Source organism: Scyliorhinus canicula, chromosome 1 (genome assembly GCF_902713615.1).
Source record: "Scyliorhinus canicula chromosome 1, sScyCan1.1, whole genome shotgun sequence".
Taxonomy (NCBI): Eukaryota; Metazoa; Chordata; class Chondrichthyes; order Carcharhiniformes; family Scyliorhinidae; genus Scyliorhinus; species Scyliorhinus canicula.
This window is the reverse complement of record NC_052146.1, coordinates 38,267,212-38,279,587: the sequence shown is the minus strand read 5'-3', so window position 1 is coordinate 38,279,587 and position 12,376 is coordinate 38,267,212.

The window sequence follows — 12,376 nt, the reverse complement described above, 5'->3', positions numbered from 1 at the left end:
GCTAAGATAAATGAGGGGCTTGCCTCCTTACCCTGCCCTTTGGCAGTACTACAGCACGGTCTCAGCATTGATACTGCTACCTAGAGAAGAGAGAGTTTCTCTGGTTTTGGCAATCTGTCCTTCCCATAAATGGAATGTATATCTCCCAATGAACAAGAGTGTATCTTTTACTATCCACTATCCAGTTATAAAATACCACGATATGCGAATTGTAACAACTAATCTGTACTCCATTGCTACCGAAATATTGCACTTTCAGTTAATATTGTATAAAATATGTGAATAAACAGTTCATTCTTTTCACCGTACATTTTCCAGTACTTTTCAGTTATGGTAAATAATAAAGATGCAACTTCTTGTCTTTCTAAATGTGGACTAATTTTTCACGCTAAAGTGGTTTGGCTTAGAAAGACCTTTAAAATGTAGATGTCATTGTGTTGTTGCCATGGAGAGCTTGGCTAACAGTCAGCGAGGGGTGGCCCCGGTAATGACAAAACACAAGGTAGGCATCCACATAAATGACAAAGACCTTGAACATAGATTCTCCATTACCCAACACCAATTTCGCAATCAGCCATCAGGGTGGCGCCTGTTTTCACACGTTCCGCCCCCTCTGAGACGGCATCACCATGGCGCGCGCTGCTCGCCGTTGGGACTGCCTCGTCACTTGAAGACCCAACTCCGATGTTCCGCCCCCAGTGGGCCGGGTTCACGATAGCGCCGGGGATGTGGTGGTCTCAGCCTTGCGGGAACCCGGCGTGGCGCCTGCAGACTCTGTCTGGTGCCGCCACAGTCGATGGGAGATGGCCGTGGGGGGGGGGACCGTTGGGGGGTGGCAAGGGGTTACGGGGGGGGGGGCACTATCTGGCAGGTTAGGTCCGCACGCGGCCTGCGCCATGTTGTGCGGCGCGACTGCTTGCAGGTTGTTGTCGTGCGCAGACACGGCCACGGACCCGGCAATTCTCCGCCCGTTTATTTCGTGGAGGCCGGGCGTTTTACGTGGCGCGGCTGCTAACCACTCACCAGTCGGAGGATCGGTGAGGGGCATTGCCAATTTTCCCGCGTAAAACGCCACGGATGGTACGGACTTAGCCTCAAAATCGGAGAATCTGGCCCTATTTGTTTCCAAGACAGTTGTATCAACAATCTTTCTTCCAAACTGCAATCCCACAAGGAATAAGCTGCCAAAGGAAATAGTGATAGCCCCCATCATTTGAAATCTCCAAGACCCGTGTTTAGATTGTTTCCTTTTAATAGTGTCATTCTTAAAACTTGTATTGATGAGTTCCAGCATTCATTTCAGCAGCTCATGCCTGGTTTCATTAGCACTACTTACGTAAATGTTGGAGCATGCCAATGGAACCAATGCAGAAGCAGAAGGGTTTGCCTTATGTCTGTGAGCTGAGGTTACTGCAGGGTGTGCGATGGGAGAGGGTGAATGGTGTGGTCTCCCACTAACTGCATAATAGACGTGCAATGCTTGAGATTGTGCATAATGAACCCTACTGTAATAACCAGCCTGTTTTCAGCTAGCAGGTTTACTGTTTTAAAGGTACCACTTTAATGTTACAGAAATATCAGTAGAAAAATGGCTATAACGTTGGAACAATGAACAGATAGTCATTTAATGGTACAGAACTTGAGTATTGTTGAAAAAAGGTGCCTGCTATCTAAACTTTTCACCTTGCAGTCATCAAGATAACTCGCAAGGAACTACCAAATTGTAACAGGGAAACGTCCATTGTTATACCTTATGGGAATAGAGTGCTGATTGGTTGGCAAGTTGACTCTGATTGGTGGCGGCATTGCCAAAGAGAATGCAGCATGGAGCAGTTAACTGTCCAGCTTTGTCGCCTTTGATTGGTCAAGGTATTGTTCTGGGGAATGAACCAGGGAAGGGCTGCTCCCTCAGATTTTTGTAAAAAGAAAAAGGTGCAAAGTGTGCACGTGCTCCTTCTGCCTGCAAAGAACAAGTTAAAAATGAACAAGTCAAGACAGAAGGTTCACTATGATCACTATGTAGATCACTAGATAGAAGGGGTGGCACGGTGGCGCAGTGGTTAGCACTGCTGCCTACGGTGCTGAGGACCCGGGATCGATCCCGACCAGGTCACTGTGTGTGTGGAGTTTGCACATTCTCCCCATGTCTGTGTGGGTTTCACCCCCACAACCCAAAGATGTGCAGGTTAGGTGGATTGGCCACATTAAATTGTCCCTTAATTGGAAAAAAAAATAATTGGGTGCCCTAAATTTTTTTTGTTAAATTTGTACTAGATAGAAACGCCACAGCAGCCGGCAGTCAGAAATTAGCTTGCAAGGATGGCATGTGGTACAGTGGTTAGCACTGGGGCTCCGGCGCTGAGGACCAGGGTCTGAATTCTGGCCCTGGTTCACTGTCCGTGTGGAGTTTGCACATTCTCCCCGTGTCTGTGTGGGTTTCACCCCCACAACCCAAAGATGTGCAGGTTAGGTGGATTGGCCACGCTAAATTGCCCCTTAATTGGGAAAATAAATAGTTTGGGTACTCTAAATTTAAAAACAAAGAAATAAGCTTGCAAGTACACGAACCGATGACTGAATATGAGTCATGTACCTCTCCCAAAGGAGATTCTAAAGATCTGACCTAACATTTATTCAGCTTTAGTTAAATTACTTCAGGTGCACCATTCTATACCTGCATGAAAACTATCCCAAAAATCTCAGCGGATTTTGGAATTCCAAACTGGTTATGACTTCTGCAGTTAGTGACCATGCATGGCTCTGTCGCTGCAGTATTGGTCCAAATCAGGGAATAATCAGGGAGCCCCTGGTTTGATTGTCCACTGCCTGATACAACGCAGACAGAGTGCGCGCAATCTTTGATGGTTGGCTGCCCATTTTTTGGAGCAAAACGTCTGTTGTGTTTTGGATTTCTCCGAACAACTCCTCCAGAATCTAGCTTTGTCAGAGTTTTAACAGCAGAGAAAGAGGCCCTTCAGCCCATCATGTCTGCACTGGCCGCCAAGCACCTAACTATTCTAAAAGAAATCCCTGTTGCTGGTCTGAAGCAGAAACCAGTTTCAGCACCTTGAATCATTCTCCTTTTTATCCTTGATGTTTGGCTACTTGATATTTTAATTAACTTGCCTCAGCTAACCTCAGTGAACTCGCTGTAGATTACTTGGAGTTTTCATGCTCAGATCTTCCTATTACTTTGCTGTGTTTTACATTGTCTACTACATTTACCAGGTGAGTACTCTGTGATTCTTTAAGTAGTAATTACATTGTGGTCAGGAAAGTGAAGAGAGCTGTTTTTCCAGGAATTAGAACATGGAAATGTACACTGTGGAAATGAAGGTTTCTGGCTAAGATAACCAATACATGATGGGATGCTTGACCACACTTATAATGCCCCCACAAAATTACTGACAGGGCAAGAATAAGAAACGACCTGTTTGAAAAACATATTTGTCGAATCAGTTAAACATTTCTTTTTTAAATTTAGAGTACCCAAATAATTTTTTCCAATTAAGGGGCAATTTTAGCGTGGCCAATCCGCCTAGCCGGCACATCTTTGGGTTGTGAGGGCCAAGCCCACGCAAACACTGGGAGAATGTGCAAACGCCACACGGACAGTGACCCAGGGCCGGGATTCGTATCAGTTAAACATAAATTAACATCTGAAACCACAGAGCTTGGACAAAGCACTTTGATCTCGTTAAAGTGAGTATGCAGCCAGAAACGAAGCAGACCCCCTAACTGTGTTAACCCCGTCTTTAATCATATCAATGGGAGAAACAAGTCAGACACCTGGGGGGCGATTCTCTGAGGCCCGCGCTGGGCCGGAGAATTACCGCAACAGCGCCACGACGCCCCGCGCCAGCGCGCGATTCTCCGAGGTACGGAGAATTGGCGCTGATGCACGATCAATCACTACTGAAGCGAGATTGTACTCCAATTGAAGGCTTTAATGAACAAGTAGTTACCCCAGCAGCTACGGTACAGAATGACTGCTGTGGGTGAAACACAGACTCTTATGCTCCGCCTGCTGGGCGGAACCAGCAGGCAGGTTCTACCACTCACACTACAGTATAAGGTACATCCCACTAGGTACCCCGATACCCCTAATATAGCCTACCACAGGCGCCATTTGCGCTGGCACGTTTGATGCGGCGCCGGCCGCTGGAATCGATGGGGCCGCCGATTCTCTGGCCCAGATGGGCCGCGCGGATACAACAGAGTCCCACCGGCGCTGTTCACCCCTGGTCGCTGCCGGCGGGTACTCTGCGCGAAGGGTTAGGGGGTGGCTTGTGGGGCGGGGAAAAGCGATCCTTCACCGGGGGGGGGGGGAGCCTCTGATGGGGTCTGGCCCGCGATCGGGGCCCAACGATCAGCGGGCCGGCCTCTCCTCCCCCGGATCTACTTTCATGCGTGGCCGGCCCCTGAACACCAACGCCATGTTGAGTCGGGGCCGGCGGCTGAAGAAGTCCCCCGCTCATGCACAGTTGGTGCGGCCAAACTGCGCATGCGGGGTTGACGCGGTGCCCATTTGGCACTGGGAGGGAGGCTGGAGTGGCGTGAACTGCTCCAATGCCATTCTGGCTCCCTATGGGGGACAGAATCGTCATCCCCATGCCCGTTTTTTCCCGCCGTGAAAAGCGGCGGCGTTCGCGATGGGCGCGAACACTTCTTCTCCATTTTGGAGAATCGCCCCCCCCCCCCCCCCCCCCCCCCCCCCCCGGTTATCACAAAGTGTCACATATGGGGCGAAATTCGCCGACCCCACGCAGGGTCGGAGAATCGGCCGGCAGCGGCGTTAATCCCGCTCCCGCAGGGTTTTTTATTCTCTGACCGGCCAAAAACCGGCGTTGTGCAAATCCCGCCGGCAGCCTCTGAAAACAGCTGGCGCCGGCGGGATTTCATTATATTTTTGTTTCAACAAATCTCTGGCCCGGATGGGCCGAAGTCCCGCCGACGTGGCCACGGGTCACGTCGGCGAAAAACAGAGTAGCTTTAAAACGGCGTCAACCATTGATGATGGTTGACGCCGTTCAGTGTCGGGGGGGTTGTGGCGTTGGGGGGGGGGGGGGTTGTGGGGGAGTTTGCGGCGTTGGGGGGGGTTGCGGCGTTGGGGGGGGGTTGCGGCGTTGGGGGGGGGGTTGCGGCTTTGGGGGGGGGTTGGGGGAGGTTGCGGCGTTGGGGGGGGTTGCGGCGTTGTTGGGGGGGGTTGCGGCGTTGAGAGGGGGGTAGGGGTGGTGGGGAGGGGGGTAGGGGTGGTGGGGAGGGGGGGGTCGGGGGCGTTGGAGGGGGTAGGGGTGGTGGGGGGGTTTGGGGGCAGCGGCGTGCAGAGAGGGGGGGCGACGGATGCCCGGGGCCAATGCACCGTCGCCCACCCCTCTGTACGCCGCTGCCCCTACCCCAACCACCCCCCCTCACCACCCCTACCTCCCTCCAACGCCGCCCCCATCTCTCCCAACGCCGCCCCCCCATCTCTCGCAACGCCGCAAACCCCCCCCTCAACGCTGCAACCCCCCCCCTCAACGCTGCAACCCCCCCCCCCTCAACGCCGCAACCCCCCCCTCTCAACGCCGCAACCCCCCCCTCTCAACGCCGCAAACCCCCCCCTCTCAACGCCGGTACCCACACCCCCCCCCCCCTCCCCCTCCCTCTCCCCCTCCCCCTCCCTCTGAAGGCCGGTACCCACACACACCCCCCTCTCTCCTCCTCCCCCTTTCTCTCCTCCTCCCCCTTCCTTCCTCCTCCCCCCTTCCTTCCTCCCTCCTCCCCCTTCCTTCCTCCTCCCCCCCCTTCCTTCCTCCTCCCCCCTTCCTTCCTCCTCCCCCCTTTTCTTCCTCCTCCCCCCCTTCCTTCCTCCTCCCCCCTTCCCTCCTCCCCCCCTTCCTTCCTTCCTCCTCCCCCCTTCCTTCCTCCTCCCCCTTCCTTCCTCCCCCCTTCCTTCAACCTCCCCCCCTTCCTTCCTCCCCCCCTTCCTTCCTCCTTCCCCCCTTCCTTCCTCCTCCCCCCCTTCCTTCCTCCTCCCCCCCTTCCTTCCTCCTCCCCCCTTCCTTCCTCCCCCCCTTCCTTCCTCCTTCCCCCCCTTCCTTCCTCCTCCCCCCCTTCCTTCCTCCTCCCCCTTCCTTCCTCCTCCCCCCCCTTCCTTCCTCCTCCCCCCTTCCTTCCTCCTCCCCCCTTCCTTCCTCCTCCCCCCTTCCTTCCTCCTCCCCCCCCTTCCTTCCTCCTCCCCCCCCTTCCTTCCTCCTCCCCCCCTTCCTTCCTCCTCCCCCCCTTCCTTCCTCCTCCCCCCCTCCTTCCTCCGTTAGTGGGGGGGGTGCGGCGTTGAGAGAGGGGGGTACCGGCGTTGAGGGGGGGGGTTACCCAAACGCCGGGTCAGTCTCTCTCCTCCTCCCCCCCCCCCAAATGCCGGGTCTGTCTCTCTCCTCCTCCCCCCCCCAAATGCCGGTCTGTCTCTCTCTCCCCCCCCCCCCCCCCCCAACCGCCGGGTCTGTCTCTCTCTCTCCCCCCCCCCAAAACGCCGGGTCTGTCTCTCTCCCCCCCCCAAAACGCCGGGTCTGTCTCTCCCCCCCCCCTCCAAAAACGCCGGGTCTATCTTTCTCTCCCCCCCCCCCAAAACGCCGGGTCTGACTCTCCCCCCCCAAAACGCCGGGTCTGTCTCTCTCCCCCCCCCCAAAACGCCAGGTCTGTCTCCCCCCCCCCCCAAAACACCGGGTCTGTCTCTCCCCCCCCCCAAAACGCCGGGTCTCTCTCTCCCCCCCCCCAAAACGCCGGGTCTGTCCCCCCCCCCCCCCAAAACGCCGGGTCTGTCCCCCCCCCCCCCAAAACGCCGGGTCTGTCTCTCCCCCCCCCCCCAAAACGCCGGGTCTCTCTCTCCCCCCCAAAAACGCCGGGTCTGTCTCTCCCCTCTCTCCCCCCCCCCCCCCCCAAAAACGCCGGGTCTCTCTCTCCCCCCCAAAAACGCCGGGTATGTCTCTCCCCCCCCCCGCAAAATGCCGGGTTTGTCTCCCCCCCCCCCAAAACGCCGGGTCTGTCTCCCCCCCCCCAAAACGCCGGGTCTGTCTCTCTCCTCCCCCCCCCCAAAACGCCGGGTCTGTCTCTCTCCTCCCCCCCACCCCCAACAACGCCGGGTCTGTCTCTCTCCTCCTCCCCCCAACAACGCCGGGTCTCACCACTTCCGCAGCGGGTGAAACTGACGCGTATCGCGTCAGTCCGCTGCTGGCCCCTCCGGGAACGGAGAATAGCCGCCTAAAAGGCCCCCACGCCGGAGTCATCTACTCCAATTTTGCTCGCCGGAAATCGGCGTTACGACGGTCTGCAGAGAATTTCGCCCATGGATAGAAAACCTATTGTGCTCCTTACATTGTAGTTTTGCTTCTTAAATCAATCTGTTTCTCTATATAGTTACACACGTAAGCTAATCAACTCCGCGTCATGAGGTATCTGTTTACTCCAGTGTATAAATAGAGCAGAATAACCAGTCGTGCCCAAACCGTTGTTTAGGTGCAATCTCCCTTTGTGCAAGTAAAAATAAAACTAACTGTGGATGTTAATCTTATATTTTATTGTTGCCGGAGTCGGGTTTTCGACAGTACACCCTATACCGTTACACAAAAATAATCCTCTCTCAACATTCTTGTCATTGGAAAATATCATTTTTATTGAATAAATTACACTGCCTATATACATGCAAACAAAAAGCGCTTAAACTGCAGCTGTTTACAAACATTAATACTGTTGACATGTTATGTAATGAACTCTTGGATTAGTATCACTTAGCAATACATGGATGTGCTGGGCATTGACCACACACAAATCAAAAAGCTTTGTCTCCATTGTTCATTAGCAAACAGGACTTCAGAATTTAAATGGAATGATCTTACAGCAAAGAAAGTGGGACGTAATCAATTGTTTACATCAACAAAAACTGTGGTGTGATTGTGAATAGTTGAGAATATTTATCGTTTGTGAAGCTGGTGGAATGCTGCCTGATGTTAGAACGGATGCCACAATAACTAATGTTTGTTAAATTGTTGGTCGCACTGTGTTACAACCCGCAAGTATCTTATGGGGTGGGAGGAATTAACTTCCCCGTGAACCTTGCAGTATACAAGCTCCCCCATTTGGTGGTGGTTGGGGGAGGGGGGATATCGAAACAATGTCTAGTTGTATGGCATATAAAGCCAGCCAGTTAGGCACAGGCAAGGCAGATCCAGTTGGGATGTACCGTGCAATGTGTGTGATAGGTTTTATAAATAAACTAAGTTTCATTGAAGTACTCCATGTGGACACCTTTGTGGCCCTTATACAACACATGTTTTATAAAACACATAAAAAACATGTATGAAGCGATATTTACATTCATGAAAATGTTCAGGCAAATGGGATTGATATAATATGATGAGTGCTCAGGCGAATGACAGTCTGTAGTTCCAAGCTGGTTTGAAACCAATCCATGCAAGAATAAAGTTACCTGGGACTGCAAGTGAAACTCTCAAATAACTCCTACGTCCTCCCTGTGGTAATGTAATATAATCATAAATATCATTTCAGTGCAGAAAAATAGTTCATGCACAGTATATTCATGCCTACGATGTCAGACATGAAGCATGAGACAGTGGGCGGAATGTTTCGGACCCCGTTGCGGAACTGTGGGACCGGAAAATGTGGTGAGCCGTTCAAACGTCTACTGATTTTGGCGGGACTGGAAAATCCTGCCGACGGAAGGGACTGGAAAATCCTGCCGACGGGACTGGAAAATCCTGCCGACGGAAGGGACTGGAAAATTCCACTCATAGAATGGAATTTGGGCAGCATGTGGCACAGTGGTTAGCACAGCTGCCTACGGCGCTGAGGACCCAGGTTCGATCCTGGCCCTGGGTCACTGTCCTTGGGGAGTTTGCACATTCTCCCTGTGTCTGTGTGGGTCTCACCCCCACAACCCAAAGATGTGCAAGGTAGGTGGATTGGCCACGTTAAATTGCCCCTTAATTGGAAAAAAATAATTGAGTACTCTAAATTTATTTATTTTTAATTTTAAAAATGAAATTGAAACTCATAATTATATATATATATGAAAATATAAATATATATATATATATATATAGTGTGCAAGATTATGAAGGGTACAGACAGGATGAATAAGAAGCAGCTGTTCCCCTTATGCAAAGGGGAACGAGGGGGCATAATTTTAAAGTGAGGGGCAGGAGATTTCGGGGGGATTTGAGGAAAACACCTTTCATCCAGATGGTGGTGGGAGTCTGGAATGCAGGGCCTGGGAGGTTAGGAGAGGCGGGAAACCTCACAACCGCTAAAAGGTATGTGGGTGAGCACTTCAAAGAGCTGGAAAGTGGGCTTAAGTATATATTTAGTGTAGTTTTGTTGGTGCAGACACAATGGGCTGAACGGCCTCTTCTGTACTGTACTCCATGACTATTATAAATATACTCACCATTACAGATTCTACTTTACGTGCAAAGTAATGTTCCAGCAACATAGGAACATATGGACCTTCGTTACTTTTGTAAAATGTGGTGTATATGTCACACCTTTGGAGAAGCTTCTACACTGACACTACTTGTTGGGCTTAAGTGAAATGGCAAACACCAAATGGATCAATGATTTATGCATAGCTGTGAATTATATTTCCACTACAGTTGGTGTTTTGGTCCGGTATGTTATTTATCTTTTTAAAAAAGTTAGAACAATAATTGGTCCCTACCCTAGTTACAGTGTGTTTGGGTAATGTGAATGGCAGAGAAAACTTCAGGCATAGTTTTTCACTGCAAAGCAAATCAAATATTACATACCATGCAATTATACTACAGTACTGTTTTGTAGCAGATGTACGATACTTAGCACTTCAACCATAGCTGCATTTACAGGAAACTAGATCCCCTTAATATTTACATTAAAGTTAACAAATAGATACATTCAGTGCAGACACGGAGAATTACAAAACGCGCTAGTTTTTTAAAATGCCTTCTGTGCATTTCGATAAATTAATGTTGCCTTGCAATGTCTTTTTTTTTTGTTGCATTGTACTGTTTATTATCACAACATTTAAAATATTCAAAGTGGGCTGTCAAGGTCACTAAACTGAATATGTGTTGCTCGAAACGCCAATTGCTCCAATATTTTGCGGCATTATAAATAGCACTTCACCCAGTTTTATATGTGCCTGTGTTGCAAAATGCCATAAATGCTAGCTTTGGCCGTAGCAAATATCCCTCCCCTTCTCTTCCTTTGTGTTTATGTTAATAATAGGGTTCGGCAGACTAGGTATATTTCGGGGTCGGTTGGCTGGATGAGTGATCCACCAACTCAAATTGTCTTTTTCCCTCGTAAGCCAAGTGCAAGTGGACGCGAACGTAAAGAGAGAGTGGACTTGCCCTTCCTTGAAATTTGGTCATTGTGACAATGAAAACTTAAATACTTGAAATAAACACAAACAAACAGAATGTAAAATTTGATGTGAACATGTTTGATTTCACAGTAATACAGTACATTCACAGCGAGACAGATTTCCTGATGTAATGGACTGGGCATCGGCTGAGGGAGTGGGGCAGATTGAGGAATGAGTGGAAAATGGATCACTGACAAATGCGAGCCAGCCGACACGATACTATTGTCAGCGGTTACTGCTACTCAACCACATGGCAACACTAATCTTTTCCCAAGTCAGTTCTACATTTGTGGCTGCAAATTTTGGAAACAGCTTAAATGATCTTGTCAACCTTGCTTCTCAAAAGCAGTACTTATTATTCAATCAGTTTTTAATTATCCTCTGCCGAAACCTTGTGCAGTTTTTCATCTGAACAGATTTCAAATGAGGTGGGACAAAGCATAACCTTCAATGTTAGTCCTTCATGTGAAAGGTTTCTTATATCAAAAGCTGCAACATGAGTTTCTCGTTGGAATTTAGAAGGATGAGGGGGGATCTTATAGAAACATTTAAAATTATGAAGGGAATAGATAGGATAGATGCGGGCAGGTTGTTTCCACTGGCGGGTGACAGCAGAACTAGGGGGCATAGCCTCAAAATAAGGGGAAGTAGATTTAGGACTGAGTTTAGGAGGAACTTCTTCACCCAAAGGGTTGTGAATCTATGGAATTCCTTGCCCAGTGAAGCAGTTGAGGCTCCTTCATTACATGTCTTTAAGGTAAAGATAGATAGTTTTTTGAAGAATAAAGGGATTAAGGGTTATGGTGTTCGGGCCGGAAAGTGGAGCTGAGTCCACAAAAGATCAGCCATGATCTAATTGAATGGCGGAGCAGGCTCGAGGGGCCAGATGGCCTACTCCTGCTCCTAGTTCTTATGTTCTTATGTTCTTATGAGGGCAGCATGGTAGCATTGTGGATAGCACAATCGCTTCACAGCTCCAGGGCCCCAGGTTCGATTCCGGCTTGGGTCACTGTCTGTGCGGAGTCTGCACATCCTCCCCGTGTGTGCGTGGGTTTCCTCCGGGTGCTCCGGTTTCCTCCCACAGTCACAAAGATGTGCAGGTTAGGTGGATTGGCCATGATAAATTGCCCTTAGTGTCCAAAATTGCCCATAGTGGTGGGTGGGGTTACTGGGTTATGGGGATAGGGTGGAGGTGTTGACCTTGGATAGGGTGCTCTTTCCAAGAGCCGGTGCAGACTCGATGGGCCGAATGGCCTCCTTCTACACTGTAAATTCTATGATTTTATGATAATGGTACATTTGCAACACATTGAACTTCTTGATATCTATAACATTAATGTCTATGTAATTCGACAATAACCATTTATAATATGGACATATATGCCGTGTGCAATATATTTGTAGAAAGGCATTTTAGTGATTTTTGTTCTACTGTGATCATATTAAGGGACCATTTTCCCTTGTCACACATTTAGAAGTAATTGATAACCATCCATACAGTAATGCCATTACTTTTAAAGACTGTGTTGTAGTCAGAGCTACAACAGTATATCATCTTCTCAGTGTATTTATTAATTAAACAAAATTCCAGTGTACTATATATTTACATAATCTGTTGAAGTGTGTAATTTTCATCGATTAGCACCATACGTTTATATTTTTACAACGACAGCGTACTATTTCATTTATCAAAATGATAAAAGCAACTTATTTAATTTTTAATATCAAAATTAAAAAAATAAAGCCCATATAATTGACTCCTTAATCATATAGAAATGTTGCCGCTTTGCATCGCAAGATATATCAAACTGCCCCATTCTGTCATGTTTCACTTGTCTTAATGTTTAAATGCTTGCTCTTCCAGAGCACTCAAATCGAATTAGGGAAATCTACAATGTGGCGCAATTAACAAATTCTGACCAAACACCCACAAGTGACAGCACAAAATGGCAACAAATACATGGAATGTGCTCTTCATTA